General features: G+C 42.0%; 1 long non-coding RNA gene across 1 annotated transcript; it reads right to left on the bottom strand.

Annotated features, from left to right (window-relative positions):
• Positions 1-22,545: 22,545 nt before the first annotated feature.
• On the bottom strand, positions 22,546-25,879 carry LOC123332023. The gene is made up of 3 exons (XR_006548858.1): positions 25,354-25,879; positions 23,543-23,722; positions 22,546-22,602 (listed from the first exon to the last, which is right to left on the bottom strand). It is a non-coding gene; the product is annotated as an uncharacterized LOC123332023 (long non-coding RNA).
• Between the last annotated feature and the right edge of the window lie 56 nt (positions 25,880-25,935).

The raw sequence follows: 25,935 nt of genomic DNA, 5'->3' as shown, positions 1-25,935 counted from the left end.
TGACTTTACATTGGTAGCTTGAAATAGGCTATGATGAAAGTATTTAAACCACAGAAATCAGCAAACAGCACAATTCAGGGTTAAACAATTTTTTAAAGATCATCTTTACCTCTCCTAGCAGGGCCTCCAGGTATAGCCATGTGAGTTTTGTACCACAGTGCCACCTCTCCAGCAAATCTATACAAGAATATTATTGCATCATAGTTTTTAGCTGCAAAATGTTGGTAACAAATTGAATGCCCAGATATAGGGAATGGTTGAAGAAATTACAGTCCATTCTCAACAGAGAATATTATGCAACCATTAAAAAGACATATTTGTAGCTGTACCATATGACTTGAGGAGGCTTTAATGAGGTATTGTTGAAGGCAATATGTAGAAAAGTCTTTATGACATAGTCCTATTTTGGAAAACAAATGATATTTGGTTATGTGCAGGGAAAGACATACAATAGCATATCAACATGGATTATGGGAATGATAGGAAGGAGAATTCTCATGAAAAAGACCGTTCCAAATATCCACAATATTTATATGCTCAGATTTACATAGCTAATGACAGTTTATATATTCCATAAATATAAACGTATTTAGAAAAATATAATTAAAACAATATAAAGTTGGGAGATGGTGAGGTGATAGTGGGGCTTTCCAGGTGGCTCTAGTGGTAAATAATCCATCTGCTAATACAGGAGACAAAAGAGATCTGGTTCGATCCCTGGGTTGGGAAGATCCCTTGGAGAAGGGCATGACAACCCACTCCAGTATTCTTGCCTGGAAAATCCCATGGACAGAGGAGCTTGGCAGACTACAGTCCATAGGGTTGCAAAGAGTTGGACATGACTGAAGTGACATAGCACGCATGCAGGAGGTGACACCAGGCAGGGCATAGTGTAAAGAATACATCTGGTGTCACATTCCCCTAAATAGAGCAGTCATCTAACCCTGGTCAGTAGAGGATCAGGATTTGACAATTCTTGTACTTGATGCACAACCTCTAAGCTCTAGTTTTCCAACCTAATATATAGTTCAACTGCTGAGCAACATACAGAACAGATGGGTCATTTAACAGATGTAAAATGAGACAAAGTGATCAACTAGAAACCAGCTATGATATTTTGACTCTAACAGCACAAGCCCAGCCCAGACAGATGCTTTACTCACTTCAATCACTCCTCATACTTCTATGCCCTTAGGATGTCAGAAATTCTTCCACCAGGGTAACTAAAGAAATGTGTGTCTGGAGAAACTTTCATTCTACTCTCCCTACAATAACTGTGTAGCCATGTTTCAGACCCTTAGAATAGGTTATTTTTATCATATCTGTGTGGTAAAATTCATTTTAAAATTATTTAAGAAATTTGCAAAGACAGACAAAAGTAACTTTAATAATTATCAACATATAATCAATCTTGTTGCATCTATACCCTCAACTCTTACCCACCTCTTTTATAATTTTTCACAGCTTTATTGGGGTATAATTTTCATAGAATAAATTGCAAATATTTAAATTGCAAAATCTGATGAGTTTTGGTATATGTATACATTCATGAAACCATGGCCATAATAAATATAATGAACATGTTAATGAGCCCCAAAGTTAGAGTAGTGGTTTTTTAACTGCAGGTTGCAACCCAATAGTCATTAGTGGAATCACTTCTGGGATGATCGATGAGAGACAATTCTGGATAGCCCTGGGGCCTCATTTCCTTTCCCTTTATCAGTAGCTTAGCTGAGAGCTGGCTGTGCTGTACTGAGCCAGTTGCAGAAGAGAAGGCCTTTGTTAATGTCAGCATTCCTGACACACTAGGCTTTTCTGAAGGGGTTCTCAGTATGCTGACCTTGATCCTAGGCAGGCACACTCCCTAGGATTGTTCCCAATCTGGGAGATGGTTGATACATTCCTTGTTACTTAGAGAAACTAGGTATCACCTTAGTCCCCTTTCCCAGTGTGGAGGCAGAGCTTGTGTTCTTTGGGACTGCCCACAGTGACACATTCAACATACAGTCCAAGCAGATCCTTCTTTGCTGGAACTTCAGCCTTGGGGTACACAGAACATCCGTGACTATCCTGTGCCATGGAAGAAGGAGAGTTCGGGAGACTGTGTGTGTGCTGTACTACTTCTTGGCTTGCTTGTAAGTTTTTCCCCCATAAACCCCTTGTTGGTCTGTATTCTACAGCATATGGAAAGCTAGTTCCCCAAATATTACCTACACAATCTATTGCTAAGACCAAACTGAGTTTATTTCTTACTGGGGTGAAGGAGGACACTGATTCTGCAAAGTTTCAGTGGAGGTGTCTCAGAGGGAAGGAAGGCAAGGTTAGAACCAAAGAACTGAAAGTTTAGTTTGAGGTAGGTCTTTCAATACATAGATTTGATTAGAATTAGGTAAGGTTTATGGAGAAGGCAATGACAACCTACTCCAGTATTCTTGCTTGGAAAATCCCATGGACAGAGGAGCCTGGTAGGCTGCAGTCCATGGGGTCGCTAAGAGTCGGATACGCCTGAGCGTCTTCATTTTCACTTTTCACTTTCATGCACTGGAGAAGGAAATGGCAACCCACTCCAGTGTTCTTGCCTGGAGAATCCCAGGGATGGGGGAGCTGCCGTCTGTGGGGTCGCACAGAGTCGGACACGACTGCAGTGACTTAGCAGCAGCAGCAGCAGCAGGTAAGGTTTATAATATAATAACCAAATATTGGTAGAAATAGGAAGAAAAGGATTTTTGAGGTGAAGGATTTAAAGAATCTTAGGGCATTTCAAAATCTGCTGTTGTAGTCCATTCGGGAATTCATTGTTGGGATTTTCAGGATGTTCCTGTAATGAACCATTTGCCGAGGCAGAGGGGAATCCTGGAAAAATAAAGTTATGCTAATGAAGACAGTAGACTAGCAAGATCATGTATAGACAGTAAGGTGTGGTTTTTGTTCTCAATGTTGACAGGCTAAGTATGGGAATAAAAGGTTTTGGTTATCAGGTATTTGTGGTGTATGCTTATGACCCCTTTATATGACAGTGATGACTAGCATTTTTCAAAACATGAGACTAAATAAACTACAGTTGAATTGTATCTAGTAAGGATGAGAATTGCTTTGCAGAAATTTTGTATCAGTTATACATGTGTATGTGTGAAATGAGTCATGAAATGAAATGAGTCATGAAATAAAATGTGTCTCTTACAATAGGTCTGAGTCCAGAAATATTAGAAAGTTACTACCTTAGAGAAATCCCTGAAAGGGATGATCCCCTCTGTCAGCCAGTTTGCATTGCTCCCATTTAACTTTTCATGCTAATAGTAGAAGAGCATCTATTTTTACTAGGGAGAAATACATCATCTAAAAATTGGAACAGAGGCCTTGTCCAGGCAGATTAAAAGTTGAGTGGGAAATTTGAATCTATAAGGCTGTCCACCATTTTGGCAGAGAGCTGAAAGAAGCCAAGTTGCTACTGCAGTACAAAGATGGAGGCTAGACGCAAATAACAGCTTCCTATGAGAATTGTTGCTTCCCAGGTGGCGACAGTGGTAAAGAACCCTCCTGCCAATGCAGGAGACATAAGAGATGTGGCTTTGATCCCTGGGTTAGGAAGATCCCCTGGAGGAGGGCATGGCAACCCATTCCAGTATTCTTGCCTAGAGAATCCCAATGGATAGAGGAGCCTGGTGGGCTGCAGTCCATAGGGTCGCAAAGAGTCAGACACGACTAAAGAGACTTAGCATTGTGAGAATTGTTAGGGTTTAAAACCAATCCTTAAGCAGATATAGGCTCCCATTTGACTGAGATACAATCTATATAATCAGGTGACTGGATAAGATGAACTACAGGGGTTCCCTTCAGTGGAAAGATATTATGATTCTAGAGAGAGTCTTGCAATAGAAGCAGGCAGCTAACCTGAGATGTTTTCTCTGGTTGTTACTTCCCAGCACCTGATTCTGAGTATTATTGAATACAACAATAAATGTAACACAGTTAGTCAATAAAGGGCTGCCATTCTCAAGTGAGTTATCTACTTCTCGGAGGAAATTCTACTATTTTATGGTTTTAGAAGACTGGAAATTTTGGAAGGGACATTAGGCCCCCCCCCCCCCCCCACATACACACACACACCCTGCCCTGAAATTTATCAGAAGTTTCCAATCCATTGGATAAGGCACTATTATTTCCATTTAAAAGGTATATTCTTCTTTGCATCAGAAGTTTAACCTTTCAATTTGCTTGTCTGACTTGTCAAAAAAAAGCTTGGGTTAAAAACAACATTTGAGAAAAACTACAATACTACCTTAGTAGGAGTTGATGTGGTTTATTCAGGAATTCATTCAACAAACAATGACTAGGCTGATTGGAGTCCTGGATTTCCCCGCTTCTGAAGCTTTCAAGGTCTGAAGCAGATCCGTAAACAGGCAAATTATAGCCCATGTCCGATTTTATGGGAAGCCTGAGCTTCAGAGCCATATATACCTGGGAAGGAATTGCATTCCCTAATTTCTTTTTTATTTTTTTTTAATTGGAGAATAATTGCTTTACAGAGTTTTGTTGTTTTCTGCCAAATATCAACATGAATCAGCCATAGGTACACATATGCCCCCTCCCTCTTGAACCTCCCTCCCATCTCCCTCCCCATCCCACTCCTCTAGGTTGTTACAGAGTCCCTGTTTGGGTTCCCTGAGTCATATAGCAAATTCCCATTGGCTATCTATTTTACATATGGTGATATACGTTTCCATGTTACTCTCTTCATACATCTCACCTTCTCCTTCCTTCCCCTCCCCTACCCTGGGTCCATAACCTACATTCTTTTTTAAAAATATTTATTTATTTTTTAAACCCTGGAGCTACCACTGAACCAAACTCTTTGTTGAATGAATGGAAAATGTATTCTAGGCATTAAAAACCTATCTTTTATGGGACTGTGGACTGAATTAGATGTGACATTGGTCTTCTCCTGAACATTCTGCTTCAGTGGGATAAGACAGTGGGAAATTTTTCACAAGGGCAAAGGAAGGAGGAATGGGGACCAGAACAGGGTGAATTTTCTGCTTCACTGTGCCTAATACAATGCTCCAATTGTTAGAATGTCAAATGAGATTCAACCAGACAGTACTGTAAATTCCAAGGGAAATAAAATATTCCAGGAAAGCCTTACAGCCAAGACCTGAGCTGGCCTCCTGTGGCGACATTCCATTTAGAAATATTCCTACTTACATTTTATGAAAGGATTAGCACTGACAAAGTATCTTGCTTGTTAACATCAATATTCAAAAGACAATTAAAATTTTTTAGACTAAAAAAAAAATATTTATTTATTTTTTAATTGAAGGATAATTGCTTTACAGAATTTTGTTGTTTTCTGTCAAGCCTCAATATGAATCATGCATAGGTATACATATCTGCCCCCTTTTGAACCTCTCTACCATCTCTCTCCCTCTCTAGGTTGATACAGAGCCCCTGTTTGAGTTTCCTGAGACATACAGCAAATTCCCATTGGCTCTCTATTTTACATATGGTAATGCAAGTTTCCATGTTACTCTTTCCTTCCTCCCCTCCCCCACCCCATGTCCATAACCTACTTTCTTAATGGTACCACCTTAGGCCATGCAGCTGAGTTTTGGTTTTCTTATCTGCAAACTGATTAGAATAAAACCAACTTCATAGAATTGTGAGGACTATGTGAAAGATAAAAAGAAAAGGGCAATTAAGGGGATAATTTTATTCAGGCTATATAGACATAAGAAGAAGGTTTAAAGAAAAGAAAGCAAATTTAGAGTTTTATAGAGACAAGTAAACAAAGGAGTCACCACAAGTCTATGAGATCATGAGGAAGTATGAAGAGGATCTGATCTCAGAATATGCCAGGGCATTATGTTACTTTACAATTATCATCTTTTTTTAGAACAAGAAAGAGCGAGAGAGTTTCTCAACCGTGGCTGCTTTCTTGGAGCTCAGGGATCAGATAAAGTTTAATGTTATCAATCACTTGGCATAGGGCCTGGCCCATGGTAAGCATCCAGCAAGTATTTCTTTGCTTTTCTTCCTCCACTAGTGAAAAGTGAAAGTCGCTCAGTCGTGTCCGACTCTTTGCGACCCCATGGACTGTAGCCTACCAGGCCCCTCCCTCCATGGGATTCTCCAGGCAAGAGTACTGGAGCGGGTTGCCATTTCCTTCTCCAGGGGATCTTCCCGACCCAGGGATCGAACCCGGGTCTCCCGCATTCCAGGCAGATGCTTGGAAGAATTTCTTTGTACATTCTTCCTCCACTAGAAGAATGTACAAAGTAGTGTGGTGGTTCAGAGATGGGCCTGATAGATTTACTCTGCTTCAGAGAACTAGATTTGACAAAGGATTTTGAATCTTAAAGGATAAATTGTGGTTTGCTAAAAAGATGGAAGAAAGAAGAACATTCTAGATAGTATAGTGCTAATGTAATAGACAAAGGCATAGAGGCTTATAGGAGATTTGCCTATTCAGAGACAAGCTATTTCTTCAATGTGGTATAGGGAGTAACTGGATATAAGGTAGGTTAGAAACAGATTGTAAAAACCCTTCAAAAGTCATTTAATGCCCACTGTTTCAGGAAAATAGTCCAGGAATTTATAATTATAACAAGATTAAGTTCCAGTTTATGAGAACTTCTTCCCTGCTGTGTAAGGGATGGAGGCAGGGAGACCAGTTATGAAGGTAGTACTTGATCCAGAGAGGATCAAGGCCTGAACTAGAGCAATGACCATGAGGATGTCTAGGAGAGGACTGAATTTAAAAAATATTAGGGAAGATTCTTTGAAGCAGGGCATGCAACCCACTCCAGTATTCTTGCCTGGTGAGCTACAATCCATGGGGTTGCAAAGAATCAGATGCAACTGAAGCAATTTAGCATGCATGCATGCAAGTACAATTTACTGAACAGATTATGTAATTGTGGGGAAGGTCAGCATGGAGATGAGGATGTGGAATAGTGGAGGATGATACTGTTGAAAGCAGTATAAGCTAAAATGTCAAGTGCTTATAATGTGCTGAGCACAGTTCTAAGGGCTTTACACTTATCTCTTTTAATCCACATAAGCATCCTATGAAGTAAGTGTTCTTTTTCCTGTCATTTTTAAAAGAAGAAAATGAGGCATATAGAAGTTAAATAACTTGCTCAAGTTTTTACAGATAGTAGGTGGTGAAGCAAGGCAGAGATTTAAGTTTGGATGGCTGTGTGAATACTGTTACCATTTAGGACTGAAGAATATTGGATGGGGAAAGACATATGCTGATAATATTTTAGTTTTGGAGTGGTTGATATTGAATGCAATGATTAAATGGGTCTGGAGCTCCAGACAAAGATTAGGATCAGAGCAGGAAACTTAAAGGGCATCAGCCTATAGGTATGTGCTCAATAGGGGACTTAGGACTTCCTTCTGTGAGTGGGATACACAAAAGTGAAGGTAGGTAGAGGAAAGGAAATGGTGAAACATATAAGGGGAAGCAGTAGCTTGCAAACTGGATCCACTTTAAGATTTTTACAATGACTTAGTGCTCATTTAATTAAAGTCCACTGGTACAGTTAGCAGAAGCACGGCCATGAGGAGCTACCCCATGTCTGAGGTCAGGGGTGGTGACTGAGAGTGCCAGGCTGTATCGGCACAGGAGCGGCCAAGAGGAGCTACCCCATGTCCGAGGACGGGGCGGCAGCCAAGAGGAGCTACCCCACGTCTGAGGTCAGGGCGGTGCCCAAGATGAGCTACCCCATGTCCGAGGTCAGGGTGGTGGCCGAGAGGAGCTACCCCATGCCCAAGGTCAGGGCAGCGGCCCAGACAAGCTACCACACACCCAAGGTCAGGGGAGGTGGCCAAAAGGAGAAAGCCCACGTCCAAGGAGTGGCGGCTGCGGGGGCAAGGAGGGCCGAGAGGAGCTACTCCCATTCAAGGTCAGGAGGGGTGGCCGTGAGGAGATACCCCTCGTCCAAGGTAAGGAGCAGCGGCTGGCTTTGCTGGAGCAGACGTGAAGAGATACCCCACATCCAAGGTAAGAGAAACCCAAGTAAGACGGGAGGTGTTGTGAGAGGGCATCAGAGGGCAGACACACTGAAATCATAATAACAGAAAACTAGCCAATCTGATTAAATGGACCACAGCCTTGTCTAACTCAATGAAACCAAGCCATGCTCTGTGGGGCCACCCAAGATGGACGGGTCATGGTGGAGAGGTCTGACAGAATGTGGTCCACTGGAGAAGGGAATGGCAAACCACTTCAGTATTCTTGCCTTGAGAACCCCATGAACGTAATGAAAAGGCAAAATAATAGGATACTGAAAGGTGAACTCCCCGGGTCAGTAGGTGCCCAATATGCTACTGGAGATCAGTGGAGAAATAACTCCAGAAAGAATGAAGGGATGGAGCCAAAGCAAAAAGAATACCCAGCTGTGGATGTGGCTGGTGATAGAAGCAAGGTCCAATGCTGTAAAGAGCAATATTGCATAGGAACCTGGAATGTCAGGTCGATGAATCAAGGGAAATTGGAAGTGGTCAAACAGGAGATGGCAAGAGTGAACACCAACGTTCTAGGAATCAGCGAACTGAAATGGACTGAAATGGGTGAATTTAACTCAGATGACCATTATATCTACTACTGTGGGCAGGAATCCCTCAGAAGAAATGGAGTAGCCATCACAGTCAACAAAAGAGTCCGAAATGCAGTACTTGGATGCAATCTCAAAAACGAAAGAATGATCTCTGTTTATTTCCAAGGCAAACCATTCAATATCACAGTAATCCAAGCCTATGCCCCAACCAGTAACACTGAAGAAGCTGAAGTTGAATGGTTCTATGAAGATCTACAAGACCTTTTAGAACTAACACCCCAGAAAGATGTCCTTTTCATTATAGGGGACTGGAATGCAAAAGTAGGAAGTCAAGAAACACCTGGAGTAACAGCCAAATGTGGCCTTGGAGTATGGAATGAAGTAGGGCAAAGGCTAATAGAGTTTTGCCAAGAGAACACACTGGTCATAGCAAACACCCTCTTCCAACACCACAAGAGAAGACTACACATGGACATCACCAGATGGTCAACACCAAAATCAGACTGATTATATTCTTTGCAGCCAAAGATGGAGAAGCTCTATACAGTCAGCAAAAACAAGACCAGGAGCTGACTGTGGCTCAGATCATGAACTCCTTATTGCCTGATTCAGACTTAAATTGAAGAAAGTGGGGAAAACCACTAGACCATTCAGGTATGACCTAAATCAAATTCCTTATGATTATACAGCAGAAGTGAGAAATAGATTTAAGGGACTAGATCTGATAGACAGAGTGCCTGATGAACTATGGACGGAGGTTCATGACATTGTACAGGAGACAGGGATCAAGACCATCCCCATTGAAAAGAAATACAAAAAAGCAAAATGGCTGTCTGAGGAGGCTTTACAAATAGCTGTGAAAAGAAGAAAAGAGAAAAGGAAAGGAGAAAAGGAAAGATATAAGCATCTGAATGCAGAGTTCCAAAGAATAGCAAGGAGAGATAAGAAAGCCTTCTTCAGTGATCAATGCAAATAAATAGAGGAAAACAACAGAATGGGAAAGACTAGAGATCTCTTCAAGAAAATTAGAGATACCAAGGGAACATTTCATGCAAAGATGGGCTCGATAAAGGACAGAAATAGTATGGACCTAACAGAAGCAGAAGATATTAAGAACAGGTGGCAAGAATACACAGAAGAACTGTACAAAAATGATCTTCACGACCAACATAATCACGATGGTGTGATTACTCATCTAGAGCCAGACATCCTGGAATGTGAAGTCAAGTGGGCCTTAGAAAGCATCACTATGAACAAAGCTAGTGGAGGTGATGGAATTCCAGTTGAGCTATTTCAAATCCTGGAAGATGATGCTGTGAAAGTGCTGCACTCAATATGCCAGCAAATTTGGAAAACTCAGCAGTGGCCACAGGACTGGAAAAGGTCAGTTTTCATTCCAATCCCAAAGAAAAGCAATGCCAAAGACTGCTCAAACTACTGCACAGTTGAACTCATCCCACACACTAGTAAAGTAATGCTCAAAATTCTCCAAGCCAGGCTTCAGCAATATGTGAACCGCAAACTTCCAAATGTTCGAGCTGGTTTTACAAAAGGCAGAGGAGCCAGAGATGAAATTGCCAACATCTGATGGAGCATGGAAAAAGCAAGAGAGTTCCAGAAAAGCATTTATTTCTGCTTTATTGACTAAGCCAAAGCCTTTGACTGTGTGGATCACAATAAACTGTGGAAAATTCTGAAAGAGATGGGAATACCAGACCACCTGACTTGCCTCTTGAGAAACCTGTATGCAGGTCAGGAAGCAACAGTTAGAACTGGACATGGAACAACAGACTCGTTCCAAATAGGAAAAGGAGTACGTCAAGGCTGTATATTGTCACCCTGCTTATTGAACTTATATGCAGAGTACATCATGAGAAATGTTGGGCTGCAAGAAGCACAAGCTGGAATCAAGATTGCTGGGAGAAATTTCAGTAACCTCAGATATGCAGATGACACCACCCTTATGGTAGAAAGTGAAGAGGAAATAAAAAGCCTCTTGATGAAAGTGAAAGAGGAGAGTGAAAAAGTTGGCTTAAAGCTCAACATTCAGAAAACTAAGATCATGGCATCTCGTCCCATCACTTCATGCAAAATAGATGGGGAAACAGTGTCACTTTATTTTTGCAGGCTCCAAAATCACTGCAGATGGTGATTGCAGCCATGAAATTAAGAGACACTTACTCCTTGGAAGGAAAGTTATGACCAACCTAGATAGCATATTCAAAAGCAGAGATATTACTTTGCCAACAAAGGTCCGTCTAGTCAAGGCTATGGTTTTTCTAGTGGTCATGTATGGATGTGAGAGTTGGACTGTGAAGAAATCTGAGCACCAAAGAATTGATGCTTTTGAACTGTGGTGTTGGAGAAGACTCTTGAGAGTCCCATGGACTGCAAGGAGATCCAACCAGTCCATCCTAAAGATCAGTCCTGGGTGTTCTTTGGAAGGACTGATGCTGGAGCTGAAACTCCAATATTTTGGCCATCTCATTTAAAGAGTTGACTCATTGGAAAAGACTCTGATGCTGGGAGGGATTGTGGGCAGGAGGAGAAGGGGACGACAGAGGATGAGATGGCTGAATGGCATCACCTCCTCGATGGACATGAGTTTGCGTGAACTCTGAGAGTTGGTGATGGACACGGAGGCCTGGTGTGCTGTGATTCATGGGGTGGCAAAGAGTCAGACACGACTGAGTGAGTAAACTGAACTGAACTGAACTGGTACAGTTAGAGGTGTCCTGCAGCATCAAATGTCTAGGGATTTTTAGGATTCTTTTTTAAAATTTATTCATTTAATTGGAGAATAATTACTTTAAAATATTGTGATGGCTTTTTGGCACACATCAATATGAATCAGCCATAGGCATACATTTGTCCCCTCTATCCTGAATGGGCTTCTCTTTGGCTCAGCTGGTAAAGAATTCGCCTGTAGTACAGGAGACCTGGGTTCAATCCCTGGGTTGGGAAGATCCCCTGGAGAAGGGAAAGGCTACCCACTCCAGTATTCTGGCCTGGAGAATTCCATGGACTATACAGTCCATGAGGTTGCAAAGGGTCAGACATGACTGAGAGACTTTCATTTCACTTCACTTTCCATCCTGAATATCCCTCCCACCTTACTCCCCAGGCCACTCCTCCAGGTTGTCACAGAGTACCAGTTTTGAGTGCCCTGTGTCATACATCAAAGTTGCACTGATTATCTATTTTATATATGGTAAATGCATATGTTTCAATGCTATTCTCTTAAATCATCCCACCCTCTCCTTCCACTGAATCAAAAAATCTGTTCTTTATGCCTGTGTCTCCTTTGCTGCCCTGCATATAGGATAGTTGGTACCATCTTTGTAGATTCCATATATATGCTTTAATATATGCTATTTGTCTTTCTCTTTCTGACTTACTTCACACTGTATAATAGGCTAGCCATCATTAAAAAATCTACAAACAATAAATGCTGGAGAGGGTGTGGAAAAAAGGGAACCCTTTTACACTGTTGGTGGGAATGGAAACTGAAACAACCACTATAGAGAACAGTATGGAGATTACTTAAAAAAAACTAGGAATAAAACTACCATATGATCCAACAATCACATTACTGGGCATATATCCTGAAGAAACCAAAATTGAAAAAGAAAAAACATGTACCCCAATGTTCATTGCAGCAGTATTTACAATAGCTAGTGAAAGGTTGTTGCTGGCCCATGAAAAGATGCTGGGGATTCTTGGCCTCCAGAAGAGAAGAATTCAATCCGGGGCCAGAGACAAGGCTTGATCACTCAGAGCTTTTGTGCAATAGAGTTTTATTAAAGTATAAAAGGGATAGAGAAAACTTCTGACATAGACATCAGAAGGGGGCAGAAAGAGTACCCCCTTGCTAGTGTTAGCAATGGAGTTATATACCTTTTAATTAGTTATTCAGTTCAGTTCAGTCACTCAGTCGTGTCTGACTCTTTGCGACCCCATGAATCACAGCACACCAGGCCTCCCTGTCCATCACCAACTTATTACAATGAATCAAAAGAATGTCTCAAGTTTGTGAAAATTTTACCAGACCTACTCCCACAATTTACATTTTAGGATAACAAGATTAGAATTTAACAACAGAAAGATCCTCCAGACCCTGTCCCATAATACACATTCTAAGATATCAGGATTAGTCAGAAGGTTTTCAGGAAGGAGAAACTGTCCTCCAGCCGGATACATTGTTGTATAATCCCTAGTACAGAGTTTAAACTGAATTGTGTAATTGACTAAGACTAAGGAATGCAGAGGAAAAAAAAATTGTCCTTTTCTCCTCCTTGAGAATTCCAGACCCCCAATCTCTACTTTGAAAGTCCCAGAGCCCTTTCTCCCCCTTGGGGGCCCTGAACTTCTTATCAATCTGCCTAGGAATTGACTCTCTCATTCCCCCTTTTCTTTTAGGAGAATTATGTTGCCTAGGGAAAAGGGGGTCATTCTCATTCCATAACTGCTTCTGAGCTGATAAGCAGTGTTGTCCCTAAATTGGTGAGGCAACATTTTCTCCTAATCCTCAAATTGAGGGTCTCTGATCCAGGGGCCCCAAGTAATAGTTGGAGGAGTCTGTGGTACTCCTAGGAGCTTGGACAGCCATCTGTAACTTAAAAGCCTTCATGCGACTAGAAACAAATCCAATTACACAGTTACAGATGCAAGGAGCAAACAGCAAAAATAAAACAATCAATTATTGTAATTAAGACAGCTTTCCACCATGGGGAACTAGTTACCATCTCCCAAAGTGAGGCAATTGAGGCTTCAGGAGTATCCATAGCCTCAATCATCTTGTTCATATGTTTAGTAAAATGAGTAACATTAGTGCTCATATCAGGTATATATATGTACAGCATTGGGTATGAATAATGGCACAAGTTCCTCCTTTTACAGCTGTCAGAATATCTAAAGCCAGTCTGTTTTGTAAGACCGCCTTTTTAATTTGTGTTTGTTTGGCATTAAGAGCTGAAATAGCTTTTTGAGAATCTTGTAATGCCTGTTGAGTAAAATTAGTCAAAGCATCCACTCGTAGCATAACATCTGTAGTTCCCAGAGAGGGAACAAACACTGCAGCAAAATAATCATACCAGTGAAATACAGACCTTGCCCACCGAGTTTTAAGGTGGGGTATATTAGCAGGCTTTTTTGGAAGCTCTGAAAATATAAAGCCGTGAGTAAAATCTAGACCTAGGGTGCATCTCCCTATGTAACCAAGGGGAAGCAATGTCCATAGGTAAGAGCCACATATCCAGTAGGTCCCATTTGGAGCAAGCCACCGTGACTGAGATATCCAGTCCCAATCAGTGTCTGGCCAGGCAAAGGGAGGACTTGAATTGGGGTTGGAAAACATGGGGATGATTACATTGCATATTTCCTGAGGCAAAAAGCCCAATTGTTTCCAATCATTATAATTGTTGGCTAACTTCTGGAGATGGCTCTATTTGTTTCTAGCATATAAAGGTGGTAGATATTAGACGTCCTTTTTCAGGAGTTAGCCATATAACCTCATCCCATATTTGATAAACGTCAGGTAAAAAACCATTAGATCTAGATCCATTTACCTTATGTGTAGCAAAATAGTCATTAAACTGAGACAATGTATAATCAAAATTAAAAGTCACATTATGTTCATAGTTAAAGTACAAAGTGTTGCTCCAGTCTATCTTAGGGTTGTTAGATGTCATCAGTTTAAGAAAGGTATCACATACGATTGTTGTTGAAGTTATTCGTAGAATTGGAGAAAGTCTTTTCCTTGAAGTGGAGATGTCCACCACGGGAAGCCTTCCACTGATGAAGAGCAGAGTGCTCCGCAGACCCAGCAGTTAGACCGATTGTGGAATGCAGTGTAGGAGTGAGCCCAGGACAGGAAGGCATTGTCTTGAGGATCAAATGGCAGACTCAGGATTTTTGGATTCAGCAGAAGTAGGCTCACATAGATTATCAGGCCCATCTGAAAAGAACAAAGTCAGAGCATAGAAAGTAAAGACATAACATGACTCCACTTTGTTATGGTCAGGGTGCCACCTCTTAACCCGAGTGTGATATGCCAATGAATCAATTCCTTGCACTTTGATAGCTGTGGGAGAAGAAAGAATAACCTGGTAAGGGCCTTCCAAGAGGGGCTCAAGGGATTGGCCCCCATATTCCAATGTTTTTATGAGGACCTCAGTTCCTGGCTCAAATAGAGGCTTGCTTGACTCAGAGGCTGGGTCAAGAGTCATCTACTGGGGTTCAGTTAATGCCTGTTGAATAGCTGAGAGCTGAGTTTCATAATTAATTAACCCTAAGGCTTCAGGGTCTATAACAATGTCTGTGCATAAGAAAGGCCTTCCATATATACATTAAAAGGGGGACAGTCCCTCCTTTTGAGGGGCAGTCTGAGCCCTCATTAAAGCTATGGGTAGAACTTTAATCCAATTGTTTTGCGTCTCCTAAGTTAGATTGCACAGATGTCTTTTGATAATGTCATTAGCCTTTTCAACCTTTCCTGAGGAACACTGTAAGTGACATTCTATTCCTAGAGCTTTAGATATTCCCTGAGTTACAGCAGCTTTAAAGACACAGCCATTGTCACTCTGAAGGCTCCGTGGCAGCCCAAACTTGGGGATACTTTCATGGATTAAAATCTTTATAACCTCCTTAGCCTGTTCACCACGACAGGGAAAAGCCTCAATCCATATAGTAAAAGTATCCACCCAAACTTGTAAGCAAGAATATCCATTAGCTTTTGGCATATGAGTAAAACCAATTTCCCAGTCCTCTCCAGGATACTTTCACTTCGTTGTAATCTGGATTTTGTTAGCTTTTCAGTCTTTGGGTTATTTTTCTGACAAACCTCACATATTTTTATAATATTTTTTAAAGTTTTTATTACATGTTTACCTTCAAACAAACAAGAAGCCATCTGGTAAATACCTTCTACACCTAAATGAAAACTCTGGTGTAAACCCTTAAGAATTTTCCATTGAGCATTTTCAGGAATTATTACTCGTCCATCCTTGGACTGTAACCATCCTTTATCAGTAATCTTTGCTCCTCTTTTCTCATATCTTTCTAATTCTTCCTCAGTATATTGTGGCTCTTCCTGTTCAACAGGACCTGTCCAGATCAAAGGCGTCTGTAGTGAAGGGGTTTTGTAAAGTGCCCCTTTTCTGGCTTGACAGTCAGCCAGCTGATTACTTTTGGCTATTTTACTCCCATCCCTGTTGTGCCCTTTGCAATGCATAACAGCTACTTCTTTTGGACAATATATAACAGTTAAAAGTCTCTCGATATCTCTGAAATGCTTAATAGGTTCTACTGTTGCTGTTTTAAACTGTCTTTCTTTTCATATTGCAGCATGAGCATGTAAAGTCAAATAAGCACACTTAGAATCCTTGTAGATATTTACTCACTGCCCTTTGCTGAACTCTAGAGCTCAAGTCAGAGCCACAAGCTCTGCTAACTGAGCACTGGTTCCCTGGGAGAGAGATTTTGCTTCTAAAACCTGTTCAGCATTCACCACGGCATAACCTGCTTTACGCTTTCCATCCTGAACAAAAGAACTGCCATCTGTAAATATTTCCATGTCAGTATTATCTAATGGGGTATCCATTAGATCTTTCCGAACTGCATAGTTTAAAGTTAGAAATTGGGAGCAATCATGATCATGTGTTTCCTTTTCCTTTTCAGGAAGGAAAGTGGCAGGATTTAAATTTCCACAAAGTTATATGATATTATACATGTTACAATGCCATTCTCCCAAATCATCCCACCCTCTCCCTCTCCCACAGAGTCCAAAAGACTGTATAGAAAATGTATAGATGTCCAAAATGTCCAAAAATGTATAGAAAAGACTTCTATACATTTGTATCTCTTTTGCTGTCTCACATACAGGGTTATCATTACCATCTTTCTAAATTCCATATATATGCGTTAGTATACTATATTGGCAGATTCATATTGATGTATGGCAAAACCAATACAGTATTGTAAAGTAATTAGCCTCCAATTAAAATAAATAAATTTAAATTAAAATAAATAAATAAATAAAATATTCATGGAGTTAACAAAAGAGAAAAATAAATAAATTTCCACAAACTTTAAGCTTAGTTACTGGTCCTTCTAACAACAATGAATGATGTTTAAGAAGCCTACTGTCTGTCATCCAAGTATTAACCGTAGACTTTAAGATTCCACTCACATCATGAGAAGTCAATACAGTTAGAGTTCGTCCATTAATTATTTTTAAAGCTCCAGGTGTTAATAAAGCCATTGCCCCAATTACTCTTAGACAGTGGGGCCACCCATGTGAAATTACATCTAATTCTCTGTTTAGATAAGCAATACGTTGCTGGTGAGTCCCTCGGGGTTGTGTCAAAACTCCCAAGGCCATACCCTTTCTTTCAGTGACAAACAAATTAAATTCTGACCCTGTGGGCAAGCTCAAAGTGGGAGCTTGCAGGAGAGCAGTCTGAAGAACCCTAAAAGCCTTTTGAGTATCTGGAGACCAAACCAGTTTGTCGGTTTGGGCCTGCTGAGTCTCAGCTATAAGTTTATATAAAGGCTGGGCAAGTTCTCCATAACCCAGAATCCAAATGTGACAATAGCCTGTGATTCCCCCAAATTCTCTCAATTGTCTTAAAGTCATAGTTAGGGGATGCTTTAGTATAGGTTTAATTTTCTCGGGGCCTATGGCCCTAGTCCCTTCTGATATGGTTAGGCTCAGATATCTAACAGATTGTTGACAAAGTTGAGCCTTTTCTCTTGATGCCTTGTAACTGCAGCCTGCCAGAAAGTTTAAGAAATCTTCTGAAGCTTGTGAACAAGCTTCCTCTGTCTCAGCACAGAGCAGAATATCATCTACATATTGTAGTACCACTGCTTTGGAGCTATTAAAGCTTTGTAGATACCGTGACAAACTTTGTCCAAATAAGTGAGGGCTGTCACAAAATCTCTGGGGCAAAACTGTCCAGGTTAACTGAGAAGCTAGCTGTGTAGGGTCTTCAAAGGCAAATAGAAATTGACTTTCCTCCGCCAAAGGCACTGAATAGAAGGCATCTTTTAAATCAATTACTGAGAAATATTTGGCTCATTCAGGAATTTCAGACAATAGAGTATAAGGATTAGGCACTGGAGTGTAAAGGAACTACAGCCTCATTTATTATTTGTAAATCTTGAACTGGTCTCTATTTACATTTGATTTCTTTATACCAAAATAGGAGTGTTGCATGGACTATTACAGGGAATTAATAGCCCCTGCTCCTTTAAATTCTTGATGATGGGTTTTAACCCTTCCTTAACATCAGGTTTCAGTGGATACTGCTTCTTATGTGGAAATAAGTGTGGGCCTTTGAGCTTGACAACTACAGGAATAGCATTTTGTGTTTGACACACAGATTTTCCATTAGCCCATACTCTAGGATTTACATTTTGTTCAATTAAAGGGAGAGAAAGGGAAGTCTCCATATTCACGAAAACAGAGGCATGGACCTTGCTCAGTATATCCCTCCCCAAAAGGAGTGAGTGAGACTCTGGCACGATCAGAAAGTCATGTGAAAATAGCACAGAATCTCAGTTACACCCTAAAGAACAACTGAAATAATACCTTTTGGCTCATTCAGACCCATTACAGAAGCAGATTGGGAAAAAAGTGGGCCAGGGGCTTCAGTAAGCACAGAGAAAGTCACCCTAGTGTCTAAAAGGAAATCGATGGATTGGCCCCCCACAGTTATTAATACCCGGGGTTCCTCAGGTGTAATTAGGATGGGAGCTTGTGTGGGAACCCCTGGGCACCTTCAGTCCTGATTGCCTTCTGAGTCTGACCCCTGAAACCTATGCCTCTGGGGGCAGTCTCTCCTCCAGTGTGGTCCCTTGCAGACCAGACATAGAGCCGGGGGCAGCCTAGAGGCCTGAGGGCAATCCCACTTGAGGTGCCCCTCCTTTCCACAGTAATAGCAAGCCCATCCGTTTTCACCTGGGTCCCTCTGGGCATTTTTCTCAGGCCGTTTCAAAATGGTTCTTACAGCCATTACAAGGGCTTCCTCCTGCTCCTTTGTGTATTTTTGCCTTTCTTTTTTTCATATTCCCTACCATAATACACTGTCTGAGCCGGTTGTAACAGATTATCTAAGGACTGATTTGGTCCAAGATATTAAGAAGAGATGGCAAGAATACACAGAAGAACTGTACAAAAAAGATCTTCATGACCCAGATAATCACGATGGTGTGATCACTGACCTAGAGCCAGACATCCTGGAATGTGAAGTCAAGTGGGCCTTAGAAAGTATCACTATGAACAAAGCTAGTGGAGGTGACAGAATTCCAGTTGAGCTATTCCAAATCCTGAAAGATGATGCTGTTAAAGTGCTGCACTCAATATGCCAGCAAATTTGGAAAACTCAGCAGTGGCCACAGGACTGGAAAAGGTCAGTTTTCATTCCAATCCCAAAGAAAGGCAATGACAAAGAATGCTCAAACTACTGCACAATTGCACTCATCTCACACGCTAGTAAAGTAATGCTCAAAATTCTCCAAGCCAGGCTTCAGCAATATGTGAACTGTGAACTTCCTGATGTTCAAGCTGGTTTTGGAAAAGGCAGAGGAACCAGAGATCAAATGGCCAACATCAGCTGGATCATCAAAAAAGCAAGAGAGTTCCAGAAAAACATCTATTTCTGCTTTATTGACTATGCCAAAGCCTTTGACTGTGTGGGTCACAATAAACTGTGGAAAATTCTGAAAGAGATGGGAATACCAGACCACCTGATCTGCCTCTTGAGAAATCTGTATGCAGGTCAGGAAGCAACAGTTAGAACTGGACATGGAACAACAGACTCGTTCCAAATAGGAAAAGGAGTACATCAAGGCTGTATATTGTCACCCTGCTTATTTAACTTATATGCAGAGTACATCATGAGAAATGCTGGACTGGAAGAAACACAAGCTGGAATCAAGATTGCCGGGAGAAATATCCATAGCCTTAGATATGCAGATGACACTACCCTTATGGCAGAAAGTGAAGAGGAACTAAAAAGCCTCTTGATGAAAGTGAAAGTGGAGAGTGAAAAAGTTGGCTTAAAGCTCAACATTCAGAAAACGAAGATCATGGCATCCGGTCCCATCACTTCATGGGAAATAGATGGGGAAACAGTGGAAACAGTGTCAGACTTTATTTTTCTGGGCTCCAAAATCACTGCAGATGGTGACTGCAGCCATGAAATTAAAAGATGCTTACTCCTTGGAAGGAAAGTTATGACCAACCTAGATAGCATATTCAAAAGCAGAGACATTACTTTGCCAACAAAGGTTCGTCTAGTCAAGGCTATGGTTTTTCCTGTGGTCATGTATGGATGTGAGAGTTGGACTGTGAAGAAGGCTGAGCACCGAAGAATTGATGCATTTGAACTGTGGTGTTGGAGAAGACTCTTGAGAGTCCCTTGGACTGCAAGCAGATCCAACCAGTCCAATCTGAAGGAGATCAGCCCTGGGATTTCTTTGGAAGGAATGATGCTAAAGCTGAAACTCCAGTACTTTGGCCACCTCATGCAAAGAGTTGACTCATTGGAAAAGACTCTGATGCTGGGAGGGATTGCGGGCAGGAGGAGAACGGGATGACAGAGGATGAGATGGCTGGATGGCATCACTGACTTGATGGACATGAGTCTGAGTGAACTCCGGGAGTTGGTAATGGACAGGGAGGCCTGGCGTGCTGCGATTCATGGGGTTGCAAAGAGTCGGTCACGACTGAGTGACTGATCTGATCTGATCTGATCTGATGGTGGATATCTGGAGCTGACTGAGTGAGAAATCTATCTTTTAAGATCACTCTTTCCTCTTCACTTTTGGGATCAATCTCAGTGAACCTGAAAAGGGCTTCTCTCAGTCTATCTAGGAGTTTACCAGGAGCTTCCTTCTCCTCCTGTTCTATGTTTGCCAATTTGGCATAGTTTAAAGGCTTAGCACTCATTTGCCTGAGTACTTCAAGAATACATCTGACAAAATGACTCATCCCATCTTCCTTTAGCCGTGTTATAGTCCCAGTCTGATTTCCTGTCCTCTATCTCATCCTGTATTTCACACTTAGTCTGTGCTATCTGAGCTTCTCTTACTTCAATGGTCTGAGTTTCTATTGAAACCAGAGAAGTCTGAGGCATACCGAGAGTTGTTTGGACCTCTACTTGGGCAGTTTGCGTCTCAGTCTGGGTTTTTACTGAGACCAAGGCAACCCTTCTTGGGGGGGTTCTCTGACTTTCAGTTTGCTTACTTTGGAGCCCCCAGTATGGGGGCAAAGTAGGAGGACTGGGGGAAGCTGAAGGTTTCACACCCACATCTATATCCTTGGGACATAAGTCGGCGTATTTCTCAGAGAGAAAAAGGGTAACATATATGCTACTTCTACCCGTTTCCCTTGTTTTCTACAGAACTGGTCTAATTGTAAAACAGTATTATAATTAAGAGACCCTCCAACCGGCCACCATTCGCCATCCTCCAATGGGTACCCCGGCCATGTAGTATCACATAGGAAGACCAGGTGTGTCTTCTTTAAGCCCTTTGGGTCAAATGTATCCCAGTTTTTCAGGATACAGTTCAAAGGAGTGAGGCTGAAATTGTTAGCTCCCATCTGTAAGAGGAAAAAAAGCGACCAGCGCCATCTTTCTACTGGAGGCGTCCCTCTCTGCTCTAGATGGGGGTGTAGACAGACTTTACACCAAAGCTTTCCTTCCCTGGTTGGACTTAGTCTGTCCCTTACTGATGCAGGTGCTATACTCGTCCCTCCCGGTTCTACCACCAAGATGGGGTGGAGATGCACTAGGGGTATACCTGATGGCATCCCAGACTGATGTCCAGATTCTCATCATTAAAACCTTGCTTGCCTCTGATGCCACCCGGGGTGCAATTAGAGTAACCTTCTGGAATGCCTCCCAAGCTAAGACTGCTGGGGGAAACATTCATCACCTGAGTGCCTGTGCACGGCCATGAGTATATTCCTGATCACAATAAGATCACTACAAACATAAAACTGAGATGTTCCTTCAAAGTCTCACCACAACAGTATAAGCAATAGCAAAAGAGATGGTGAAGGGCTCGCCAGTAAGGGAAAATTGATAGGGCCAGTCTTTCCAGTTCATTCCCACAGATTCCAAAGAAAGATTATCTAAGGAGTTTGAGACCAAAGCCATTGGAAAGCCTCCTGTGGTCCACTGAGAGCTAGCGTTACCAAAGGAAAAAAACCCATTGCAGTTCCAATCTGAGTAACCTTTAACCTCAGAGATGTTCTTGGAGCTAGAGCTCCAACTAAGTTCTGAACTTTCTATTCCTAGTGAGGTTAGATGCTTCCTGACTACCAATCCAAGTTTGGGACCTAAGTAACAGTACACAGTAACAGCAATAGATCACAAGTCCCTTGAAAGTCTATGATCCGACAGATTCAGTCAGTTCAGTTCAGTTCAGTCGCTCAGTCGTGTCCAACTCTTTGTGACCCCATGAATCGCAGCACGCCAGGTCTCCCTGTCCATCACCAACTCCCGGAGTTCACTCAGACTCACGTCCATCAAGTCATTGATGCCATCCAGCCATCTCATCCTCTGTTGTCCCCTTCCCCTCCTGCCCCCAATCCCTCCCAGCATCAGAGACTTTTAGGTTAGTAGTAATTCCCAAGAAGTTATGAAATGGTCAAAGAGACCGGAAAGTTTGACAAAGAAAGGAGAGTTTGATCCGCATGCATTGCCCATTTTCTGGTAGGTCCCTGAAGGAGATATTGGGTGCCTCCTGGCATTGGCAGGTCAGTATAAACCCCTGATAGGTTTCTGCCATAAGCTGTATGAGGTCACCATGAAACCCCAGAGCAGGGCTCCTCACTTGCTTCATGCAGGGTGTGTCATTCATTCACACAAGTGCACCGTAGAGTTAGTAAAGTACAGCAGAAAACGTGTTCACTAGGAGAACAAAGAACTAGATCTCCAAGCATCCTTACCTTGTCCTGAAGAATCCCCGATGGGCCCCCAAGATGAAAGGTTGTTGCTGACCCATGAAAAGATGCCGGGATTCTTGGCCTCTGGAAGACAAGAATTCAATCTGGAGCCAGAGACAAGGCTTGATCGCTCAGAGCTTTTGTGCAATAGAGTTTTATTAAAGTATAAAAGTGATAGAGAAAGCTTCTGACATAGACATCAGAAGGGGTCAGAAAGAGTACTCCCTTGCTAGTGTTGGCAATAGAGTTATACATTTCTTAATTAGTTATTACAATGAATCAAAAGAATGTCTCAAGTTTGTGAAAATTTTACCAGACTTACTCCCACAATTTACATTTTAGGATAACAAGATTAGAATTTAACAATAGAAAGATCTCCCAGACCCATTCCCATAATATATATTCTAAAATATCAGGATTAGTCAGAAGGTTTTCAGGAAGGAGAAACTGTCCCCCAGCTGGATACTGTTGTTGTATAATCCCTAGTATAGAGTTTAAACTGAGTTGTGTAATTGACTGAGACTAAGGAGTGCAGAGAAAAAAAGTTTGTCCTTTTCTCCTCCTTGAGAATTCCAGACCTCCAATCTCCACTTCGAGAGCCCCAGACCCCTTTCTCCTCCTTGGGGGCCCTGAACTTCTTATCAATCTGCCTAGGGATTGACTTTCTCACTAGGACATGGAAGCAACCTAGATGTCCATCAGCAGATGAATGGATAAGAAAGTTTGGGGACATATACACAATGGAATATTACTCAGCTATAAAAAGAACACATTTGAGTCAGCTCTAATGAGGTGAATAAACCTAGATTCTTATGATTATTGAGCCAGGATAGATTCCATAGTACTTGTGGTAGGCTGAATCCCCTCCCCCACCCAAAGACATCCACATCCTAATCCTGGATACCTGTGAATATTACTTTACATGGTAAAATAAATGAAAGAATGCTATTTTACATAGTAAAATAAAACTTAAAAATAAATTTAATTGCAGATATAATTAAAGATCTTAAAGTGTGGAGATTACCCTGGATTATCCAGATGGGCCTTAAATTTAATCAGATGCAGTAGAGGGAGGTAGAGAGAGATCTTATACACATTGAGAAAAAGTGAAGTGAAGGCGAAGCAGAGAGACATTTGAAGATGCTTCTTTTGAAGACTGAAGTGATGTGGCTATGAGCCCAGGAATGCCAGTAGCCTCCAGAAGCTGCAAAACACAAGGAATGGATTTTCCCATAGAGCAGCCAGAGGGACTATAGTCCTCCCAGCATCTTGATTTCAGCCAAATAATATCGACTTCTGACTTCCAGAACTGTGAGATAATTTCTGTTGTTTTAAGACACCAAGTTTGTGGAAAATTGTTATAGCAGTCACAAGGAACTAATACGGTGCCTCCTCCAAACTATCACTACTTAACAGACGTGATCCAGTAATTTCTAATTCTCAATAGGTCTCAGGCCTCATTTTCCATATACGAGAAATGGCACTCTTCTTAAGTGCTTTGTTCAAGTTTTCTTGGAACACATCGTTCTTCAGGTTCATGGAGAAGAAATGGGGAAGGATAGGGCCCTTTACCTGAAAAGTACTATAGAGTAACCCATGAACTATACAGTAAATAGAATTCTCCAGGCCAGAATACTAGAATGGGTAGCCTTTCTCTTCTCCAGGGGATCTTCCCAATCCAGGGATTGAACCCAGGTCTCCCACATTGTAGGCGGACTCTTTACCAGCTGTGCCACCAGGGAAGCCCTACCTGAAAAGTACTATCCAAAAATAACATCTAAACCACCAAAATGTTCATGAATGCGTTCTGCAGACCTGGCAGCTCTTCTGACTGGATTGGATCTTAAGGAGTCATATAAGCCATCTACCCATCTTTGCCTGCACACAGCTAATATCCTGAACATGGCAAGGGTATCTGGTTTCTGGAAGATGCTTGGGCTGCTCAGAACAGAGTAACTATCATTCAAGAACTATGGGCAGACTAGATCTTAGGAGAAGCTGGCTGGAGAAAGAAGCACATAGAAAATTGATTGGAATTTATTGCTATAAAGTGAAAAAGAATTACTCCCAGCAATGTTGCTGGTGTATTAGCAACAGTTCTCTCTCACGTGTTAGATTAGGAAATAAGTTTTGTGAAAAAAGATTAGAACAGAGTCTTGAACACATTTTAACCAGCCTGTAAAATTCAATCCTGAATATTCATTGGAAGGACTGTTGCTGAAGCTCTAATACTTTGGCCACCTAATGGGAAGAGCCAATTAATTGGAAAACACCCTGATACTGGAAAGATAGAAGGCCAAAGGAAAAGAGGGTAGCATAGGATGAGATAGTTCATTAGACTGCATAACCGGACTCAATGGACATGAATTTGAGCAAACTCTGGGAGATAGTGGAGAACAGAGAAGACTGGTATGCCACAGTCCATGGGGTTACAAAGTTGGACACGACTCAGTGACTGAAAAACAACAATAAAATTAGAAGGGCTTCATAATATTGCTTTTGGAGAAGGCAATGGTACCTCACTCCAGTACTCTTGCCTGGAAAATCCCATGGACGGAGGAGCCTGGTGGGCTGCAGTCCATGGGGTCGCTGAGTCGGACACGACTGAGCGACTTCATTTTCACTTTCATGCATTGGTGAAGGAAATGGCAACCCACTCCAGTGTTCTTGCCTGGAGAATCCCAGGGACGGGGAAGCCTGGTGGGCTGCCGTCTATGGGGTCGCACAGAGTCGGACACGACTGAGGCGACTTAGCAGCAGCAGCAGCAGCATAATATTGCTTTCCCTTCCAGAAAGCCGGAATCGCAAGGAACTGTGCAGAAAAACTAAGTATACCTTTGTGGATGTGGTAACCAACATAGCAGTGGAATGCTGGCAGAATAAAATCCTACAATTTTCAGCTATAGAAAAGAACCTAGAAATTACCCAATCTAAACTTCTCAGTGTACAGATGTGAAAACCCAGCAGATTTTTTTAACCCAATTTTAGATATTTAGATACTAGATATTTGCTGTGCAGTCTTGCTTTACTGTCCACAGTGTTTTACTGGGTCAGGTGCTGATTCATGGCAATAAAAACAGAAGCGCATTTCCAGTACACTGAACGCCCATAATCCCCCGCCGCCCGCCAAGGAGCTCAAACTAAAATTCCGCCTGCCGTCCAGACACGTCCCGCCGCCGCCCGCCAAGGAGCTCAAACTAAAATTCCTCCTTCCTCCCAGACACGTCCCGCCGGGTATGGGACAGAAGCCTGTTAGCAACCAGGAAAATAGCGGAACGTTGAGGATGAACGTTTGCAGCTAGGACGATTGCTTTGACGAAAGAACACTTCCGGTTGGCGAGGCCTTTCCCTTAGCTTGTGGTTTGGGCAGCCGTTAGCTCTCGCGTTTCGATTCGCTACGCTAACGCTGGGAGGCGG

Source organism: Bubalus bubalis, chromosome X (genome assembly GCF_019923935.1).
Source record: "Bubalus bubalis isolate 160015118507 breed Murrah chromosome X, NDDB_SH_1, whole genome shotgun sequence".
Taxonomy (NCBI): domain Eukaryota; kingdom Metazoa; phylum Chordata; class Mammalia; order Artiodactyla; family Bovidae; genus Bubalus; species Bubalus bubalis.
The sequence above is the reverse complement of the archived record's forward strand: the minus strand, read 5'-3'. Positions and strand labels throughout refer to the sequence as shown.